Source organism: Oncorhynchus nerka, linkage group LG19 (assembly GCF_034236695.1).
Source record: "Oncorhynchus nerka isolate Pitt River linkage group LG19, Oner_Uvic_2.0, whole genome shotgun sequence".
In the NCBI taxonomy this organism is placed as follows: domain Eukaryota; kingdom Metazoa; phylum Chordata; class Actinopteri; order Salmoniformes; family Salmonidae; genus Oncorhynchus; species Oncorhynchus nerka.
The window spans coordinates 4,043,256-4,051,970 of NC_088414.1; the positions used below are offsets into that span (position 1 = coordinate 4,043,256).

The 8,715-nt window shown below is 42.5% G+C and overlaps 1 long non-coding RNA gene across 1 annotated transcript; it reads right to left on the bottom strand.

The window, feature by feature from the left end:
- Nucleotides 1–897: 897 nt before the first annotated feature.
- On the bottom strand, nucleotides 898–4,514 carry LOC115120185 (uncharacterized). The gene is made up of 3 exons (XR_003862110.2): nucleotides 4,262–4,514; nucleotides 3,517–3,779; nucleotides 898–1,896 (listed from the first exon to the last, which is right to left on the bottom strand). It is a non-coding gene; the product is annotated as an uncharacterized LOC115120185 (long non-coding RNA).
- Nucleotides 4,515–8,715: the final 4,201 nt, after the last annotated feature.

Genomic DNA, 8,715 nt, shown 5'->3' on the forward strand with positions numbered 1-8,715 from the left:
TGGACCAAATAACGGCCAGTTTGAACAGGACCAAATCTGAACCAATTATAGACGTCTATGTTTGGGCCAAATCACGGCCGGTCCGGACCGGACCAAATCTGAACCAATTATAGACGTCTATGTTTGGGCCAAATCACGGCCGGTCCGGACCGGACCAAATCTGAACCAATTATAGACGTCTATGTTTGGGCCAAATCACGGCCGGTCCGGACCGGACCAAATCTGAACCAATTATAGACGTCTATGATTGTTGTTGTTTTGTCAGAGGAGAAAAGCACATATTTAAAAACGATGTGCTACTTATCGTTTTATCTCGAAAATGTCTTGCACAACTAACTTAATATGTTTTTACCACATTACACATGTATTTATTTTGGAATACACCCAGTCAACGTAATTTGCTTGATGACGTGCGAGTGGAGAAGGAGCTCCTCATTTCATATGAGAATATTTTCATCCATGTTCACTCTCCCTGCTGCCTCTCCTTGATTAACTTTGACATTTTTTTAAAGGAGGAGAGAGAAGACGGAGGAGAGAGGAGATGAGCAAATTTAATTGATAAAAAGGCCCAGTAGGAGAGACAAATAGACCATTCCTGTTCCCTTTGCTATGATGATGTTATTGCAGTCTGGTGTCTCTTAAGTTTATCTAGTCAATGTGTGCTTCAATAGCAGGAACTTAATACATACAAACAGTCATAAACCTTAAAAAGAGAGAGATGTACCTGGTTTAACCCTGGTTTTGGAGAGCTATAGTGTGTCAAAGCATAGTAAGTTACATATCGGCATTAATTCACACACCTGATACAGATTATCAACGTCTTGATGAGAGGTTGACATGTTAAATCAGGTGTGTTAGTGCTGGTCTAGAACAAAAGACTGCCCATTGCAATTCACCTCCCATTCACAGACAGATCCTTTATTATCAGGAGAATATATACCAAATCAAATCAAATTTATTTATATAGCCCTTCGTACATCAGCTGATATCTCAAAGTGCTGTACAGAAACCCAGCCTAAAACCCCAAACAGCAAGCAATGCAGGTGTAGAAGCACGGTGGCTAGGAAAAACTCCCTAGAAAGGCCAAAACCTAGGAAGAAACCTAGAGAGGAACCAGGCTATGTGGGGTGGCCAGTCCTCTTCTGGCTGTGCCGGGTGGAGATTATAACAGAACATGGCCAATATGTTAAAATGTTCATAAATGACCAGCATGGTCGAATAATAATAAGGCAGAACAGTTGAAACTGGAGCAGCAGCACGGCCAGGTGGACTGGGGACAGCAAGGAGTCATCATGTCAGGTAGTCCTGGGGCATGGTCCTAGGGCTCAGGTCCTCCGAGAGAGAGAAAGAAAGAGAGAAGGAGAGAATTAGAGAACGCACACTTAGATTCACACAGGACACCGAATAGGACAGGAGAAGTACTCCAGATATAACATAATATATAATATACCAACTCTGACATAAATATAAAACTACATATTATATGCTATATAGTACATATTGTGAATAAATACCAGTGACATCAGTGTCAGAGGTGAGGAACTGGTTTGGAGTGCTGCTAAAGACTGAACTCTGACCTACACGGCGACAATTTCATCTCTTATTCTGCATTTAGATAACTAATGAGAGAAGGGAACGAGAGAAAGAAGAAAAGAGGAGTAGACTTTCACCCAGGTTTGGTGTCGCATAGGGTCAGAGGGGATGTGTTGCTGATGGACTGTAGTTTGGTCCAGGTGTGTATGTGTCCAGCTGACAGACTTTAGAATGACCCAGGGTTTGGTCCTGCGGATCAATGGAGAAGATGTGGTTGCAGAGCTCGTCCAATGGCAGCTCAGGGTCAGAGATCGCAAACTGGGCCGCGCCCTCAATCACTTTCCCGATCTCCATATCTATCTCCTGATTGGAGGAAGAACATGTGTGAACATGAACATACACCTTAGCCAAATACATTTAAACTCAGTTTTTCACAATTCCTGACATTTAATCCTAGTAAAAATTCCCTGTTTTAGGTAGGATCACCACTTTTATTTTAAGAATGTGAAATGTCCGAATAATAGTTGAGAGAATGATTTATTCAAGCATGTATTTATTTCAACACATTCCCAGTGGGTCAGAAGTTTACATACACTCAATTAGTGTTTGGTAGCATTGCCTTCAAATTGTTTAACTTGGGTCAAACATTTTGGATAGCCTTCCACAAGCTTCCCACAATAAGTTGGGTGAATGTTGGCCCATTCCTCCTGACAGAGCTGATGAAACTGAGTCAGGTTTGTTGGCCTCCTTTCTCACACACGCTTTTCAGTTCTGCCCACAAATGTCCTATAGGATTGAGGTCAGCGCTCGGTGATGTACACTCCAAAACCTTGACTTTGTTGTCCTTAAGCCATTTTGCCACCACTTTGGAAGTATGCTTGGGGTCATTGTCCATTTGGAAGACCCATTTGTGACCAAGCTTTAACTTCCTGACTGATGTCTTGAGATGTTGCTTCAATATATCCACATAATTTTACTCGCTCCTGATGATATCTATTTTGTGAAGTGCACCAGTTCCTCCTGTAGCAAAGCACCCCCACAACATGATGCTGCCACCCCCGTTGTTACTTCACGGTAGGGATGGTGTTCTTCGGCTTACAAGCCTCCCCCTTTTTTCCTCCAAAAATAACGATAGTTATTATGGCCAAACAGTTCTATTTTTGTTTCATCAGATCAGAGGACATTTTTCCAAAAATTCGAACTTTCTCTTCATGTGCAGTTGCAAACTGTAGTCTGGCTTTTTACGGTGATTTTGGAGCAGTGGCTTCTTCCTTGCTGAGCGGTCTTTCAGGTTATGTCGATATAAGACTCGTTTTACTGTGGATAATGATACTTTTGTACCTGTTTCCTCCAGCATCTTCACAAGGTCCTTTTCTGTTGTTCTTGGATTGATTTGCACTTTTCGCACCAAAGTACGTTCATCTCTAGGAGACAGAACGCGTCTCCTTCCTGAGTGGTAGGACGGCGGCATGGTCCCATGGTGTTTATACTTGCGTACTATTGTTTGTACAGATGAACGTGGTACCTTCAGGCATTTGGAAATTGCTCCCAAGGATGAACCAGACTTGTGGAGGTCTACAATTATTTTTCTGAGGTCTTGGCTCATTTCTTTTGATTTTCCCACGATGTCAAGCGAAGAGGCACTGCGTTTGAAGGTAGGCCTTGAAATACATCCACAGGTACACCTCCAAATTACTCAAATGATGTCAATTAGCCTATCAGAAGCATCTAAAACCATGACATAATTTTCTGGAATTTTCCAAGCTGTTTAAAGGAACAGTCAACTTAGTGTATGTAAACTTCTGACCCACTGGAATTGTAATACAGTGAATTATAAGTGAAATAAACCTGTCTGTAAGCAGTTGTTGGAAAAATGACTTGTGTCATGCACAAAGTAGATGTCCTAACCGACTTGCCAAAACTATAGTTTGTTTAACAAGAAATTTGTGGAGTGGTTGAAAAACGAGTTTTAATGACTCCAACCTAAGTGTATGTAAACTTCCGAATTCAACTGTATGTCAATGATATTCTCAGAGACCCGGAAGATATCACGGTCCACATGATCAAAACAATCTTGCAAAGATTCCGATTGGTCAGCAGAATGGAGCCGTGATCTGATTTGTCGAAAGGGAGGGCGTGGGAGGGCAATAGTCAAGAGCCCAGGAGATGCATTTTCCATTTTTCACACGTCCGGTGTAGTTCCTTGATAGCCCTCATGGTGTCGGCTTGAGGGGGAATATACACGGCTGAAAAAGAAAAGGACTTGAGTTCCTGTACATCACCACAATCACACCATGAGTAGTTAATCATGAAACATCCCCTTTCTTTTTCTCGCAGTTATTTCTTCCTGTCCGCATGATGTACGGAGAACACTACTGGCTGTATGGATGGGGACAGTATGTCCGGAGAGAGCCAGGATTTCTGTGAAACAGAGTATGTTTACAGTCCCTGATGTCTCCCTGGAAGAAAGAGATTCTCACCCTGAACTCTTCTACTTTGTTGTAACAATGCAAGAAACGTTCTGAGCAAATAATGTAAGAAATTAACACCAAAATAATTATAATTACTGCAAAGTTGGCTACGAGCTAGGAACATGGCGACCATGTCTATCGGCACTATCTGTATGTTCATGCTGTGTATGTCTGTCCGATTATGTCGAAACAACTGGATATGGTAAAGTGTCTTTTGGAACACGTTGAGAAGATATTGCTTACGTGGAAGAACTTACCGACATCGTCGAAATCTATTCTAACTGCAGCTTTCTTCTTCGTTGATAAAAAGACAAGAAACAGCCACGGATCAATTGCGAGCATTAATGGGTATAACTTGATATAACTAAATGCCTATATCAGAAAGTGCACTCTACAATTGCACACTAATAAGAATGGTTGCGAATCCACCAGACTGAGTGATAGATCCAAGATGGATGCAGGAGTAAAAACTGTTTTAACAAAGATAGTCTATTATATTGACAAGATAGTCAAGTGACTGCTCTAACAATGGAATTATATATCCTCAAAGATGGAAGGCAGACGGGAGGTGAGATCAGGTGGGACCATTCTAGCCAATGAGAGAGTAGATATGTGTGTGACCAACAGGCCATAGAGATAGATAGAGGACTCATCTTTGTATCTGTGCCATTACAGTGTCGTAAACAGCATGGGCAGCTCCATTGAGGCTTTATCCATTTTAAAGTAGTACATTTTCTTCTTCATTGGCTGATTGCTCACAGCTCATAGGAATCCCCACCCAGTTGACTACTTTAAAATGGTGGAAGACCTCAATTTCAATTCCTTGCTAAAAATGGGTTATATCCATGATGAGTCCTCTCTCTATGACAACAGGCTCTAATATAAAGTCATTCTTTTTTTTAAAGTCCACATACATCAATGCATTCATAACAACATTAATTCATTAACATTACTACACTTACACTGAACAAAAATATAAACTCAACATGCAAGAATGTCAAAGATTTTACTGAGTTACAGTTCATATAAGAAAATCAGTCAATTGAAATAAATGAATTAGGCCCTAATCTATGGATTTCACATGACTGGGAATACAGATATGCATCTGTTGGTCAGAGATACCTTTAAAAAAGTAGGGGTGTGGATCATAAAACCTGTCAGTATCTGGAGTGATCATCGTGTTCGCCTTAGCAATCTAAATAGGATAAAGACCTCCTCCATTCCTGCCAATATTGAAAGAGATCGTGATACCTCACATCTCAAAAGAGGGCTACTTAATGTTAGATCCCTTACTTCAAAGGCAGTTATAGTCATTGAACTAATCACTGATCATAATCTTGATGTGATTGGCCTGACTGAACATGGTTTAAGCCTGATGAATACCCTAGATGCAGTTGCATCCATAAAAACGAAAAACATTTGTCATAAGAAACTAGCTCCCTGGTATACAGAAAATACCCGAGCTCTGAAGCAAGCTTCCAGAAAATTGGAACGGAAATGGCGCCACACCAAACTGGAAGTCTTCCGACTAGCTTGGAAAGACAGTACCGTGCAGTATCGAAGAGCCCTCACTGCTGCTACACCAAACTGGAAGTCTTCCGACTAGCTTGGAAAGACAGTACCGTGCAGTATCGAAGAGCCCTCTGCTGCTACACCAAACTGTCTACACCAAACTGGAAGTCTTCCGACTAGCTTGGAAAGACAGTACCGTGCAGTATCGAAGAGCCCTCACTGCTGCTACACCAAACTGGAAGTCTTCCGACTAGCTTGGAAAGACAGTACCGTGCAGTATCGAAGAGCCCTCACTGCTGCTACACCAAACTGGAAGTCTTCCAACTAGCTTGGAAAGACAGTACCATGCAGTACCGAAGAGCCCTCACTGCTGCTCGATCATCCTATTTTTCCAACTTAATTGAGGAAAATAAGAACAATCCTACATTTATTTTTGATACTGTCGTAAAGCTAACTAAAAAGCAGCATTCCCCAAGTGAGGATGGCTTTCACTTCAGCAGTAATAAATTCATGAACTTCTTTGAGGAAAAGATCATGATTATTAGAAAGCAAATTACGGACTCCTCTTTAAATCTGCGTATTCCTCCAAATTTCAGTTGTCCTGAGTCTGCACAACTCTGCCAGGACCTAGGATCAAGAGAGACACTCCAGTGTTTTAGTACTATATCTCTTGACACAATGATGGAAATAATCATGGCCTCTAAACCTTCAAGCTGCATACTGGATCCTATTCCAACTAAACTACTGAAAGAGCTGCTTCCTGTGCTTGTCCTCCTATGTTGAACATAATAAACGTCTCTCTATCCACCGGATGTGTACCAAACTCACTAAAAGTGGCAGTAATAAAGCCTCTCTTGAAAAAGCCAAACCTTAACCCAGAAAATATTAAAAACTATCGGCCTATATCGAATCTTCCATTCCTCTCGAAAAATTTAGTAAAAGCTGCTGCGCAGCAACTCACTGCCTTCCTGAAGACAAACAATGTTTACGAAATGCTTCAGTCTGGTTTTAGACCCCATCATAGCACTGAGACTGCACTTGTGAAGGTGGTAAATGACCTTTCAATGGCATCAGACCGAGGCTCTGCATCTGTCCTCGTGCTTCTAGACCTTAGTGCTGCTTTTGATACCATCGATCACCACATTCTTTTAGAGATATTGGAAACCCAAATTGGTCTACACGGACAACTTATGGCCTGGTTTAGATCTTATCTGTTGGAAAGATATCAGTTTGTCTCTGTGAATGGTTTGTCCTCTGACAAATCAACTGTAAATTTCGGTGTTCCTCAAGGTTCCGTTTTAGGACCACTATTGTTTTCATTATATATTTTACCTCTTGGGGATGTCATTCGAAAACATAATTGTCACGCCTTGGTCATTGTATTTTGTGTTTTGTTAATAGTTTGGGTAGGCCAGGGTGTGACATGGGTTTATATGTTGTGTTTTGTATTGGGGTTTGTATTATTTGGGATTGCGGCTGATTAGGGGTGTGGTATAGGTTTGGCTGCCTGAGGCGGTTCTCAATTAAGAGTCAGGTGTTTCTCGTTGTCTCGGATTGGGAACCGTATTTAGGCAGCTTAGTTTCGCTTTGTAATTCGTGGGTGATTGTCCTGTCTCTGTGTTGTAGTCACCAGATAGGCTGTAATTAGTTTCACGTTCCGTTTGTTGTTTTGTACTCTCAGTATTTTCATGTATCGTTACGTATTCTTTCATTAAAGTCATGAGTAACCTACACGCTGCATTTCGGTCCGACTCTCTTTCTTCCACAAACGAAGAACGCCGTTACAATAATGTTAACTTTCACTGCTATGCGGATGACACACAGCAGTACATTTCAATGAAACATGGTGAAGCCCCAAAATTGCCCTCGCTAGAAGCCTGTGTTTCAGACATAAGGAAGTGGATGGCTGCAAACTTTCTACTTTTAAACTCGGACAAAACAGAGATGCTTGTTCTAGGTCCCAAGAAACAAAAAGATCTTCTGTTGAATCTGACAATTAATCTTGATGGTTGTACAGTCATCTCAAATAAAACTGTGAAGGACCTCGGCGTTACTCTGGACCCTGATCTCTCTTTTGACGAACATATCAAGACTGTTTCAAGGACAGCTTTCATCCATCTATGTAAGATTGCAAAAAGTGCTAAATACGGCTGCTAGAATCCTGACTAGAACCCCAAAATTTGATCATATTACTCCAGTGCTAGCCTCCCTACACTGGCTTCCTGTCAAGGCAAGGGCTGATTTCAAGGTTTTATTGCTAACCTACAAAGCATTACATGGGCTTGCTACTACCTATCTTTCTGATTTGGTCCTGCCGTACATACCTACAAGTACGCTACGGTCAGAAGATGCAGGCCTCCTAATTGTCTCTAGAATTTCTAAGCAAACAGCTGGAGGCAGGGCTTTCTCCTATAGAGCTCCATTTTTATGGAATGGTCTGCCTACCCATGTGAGAGACGCAAACTCGGTCTCAACCTTTAAGTCTTTACTGAAGACTCATCTCTTCAGAGGGTCATATGATTGAGTGTAGTCTGGCCCAGGAGTGTGAAGGTGAACGGAAAGGCTCTGGAGCAACGAACCACCCTTGCTGTTTCTGCCTGGCCGGTTCCCCTCTCTCCACGGCGATTCTCTTCCTCTAACCCTATTACAGGGGCTGAGTCACTGGCTTACTGGTGCTCTTTCATGCCGTTCCTAGGAGGGGTGCGTCACTTGAGTGGGTTGAGTCACTGACGTGATCTTCCTGTCTGGGTTGGCTCCCCCCCTTGGGTTGTGCTGTGGCGGAGATCTTTGTGGGCTATACTCGGCCTTGTCTCAGGATGGTAGGTTGGTGGTTGAAGATATCCCTCTAGTGGTGTGGGGGCTGTGCTTTGGCAAAGTGGGTGGGGTTATATCCTTCCTGTTTGGCCCTGTCCGGGGGTATCATCGGATGGGGCCACAGTGTCTCCTGACCCATCCTGTCTCAGCCTCCAGTATTTATGCTGCAGTAGTTTATGTGTCGGGGGGCTAGGGTCAGTTTGTTATATCTGGAGTACTTCTCCTGTCTTATCTAGTGTCCTGTGTGAATTTAAGTATGCTCTCTCTAATTCTCTCTTTCTCTCTATCTCTCGGAGGACCTGAGCCCTAGGACTATGTCTCAGGACTACCTGGCATGATGACTCCTTGCTGTCCCCAGTCCACCTGGCCGTGCTGCTGCTCCAGT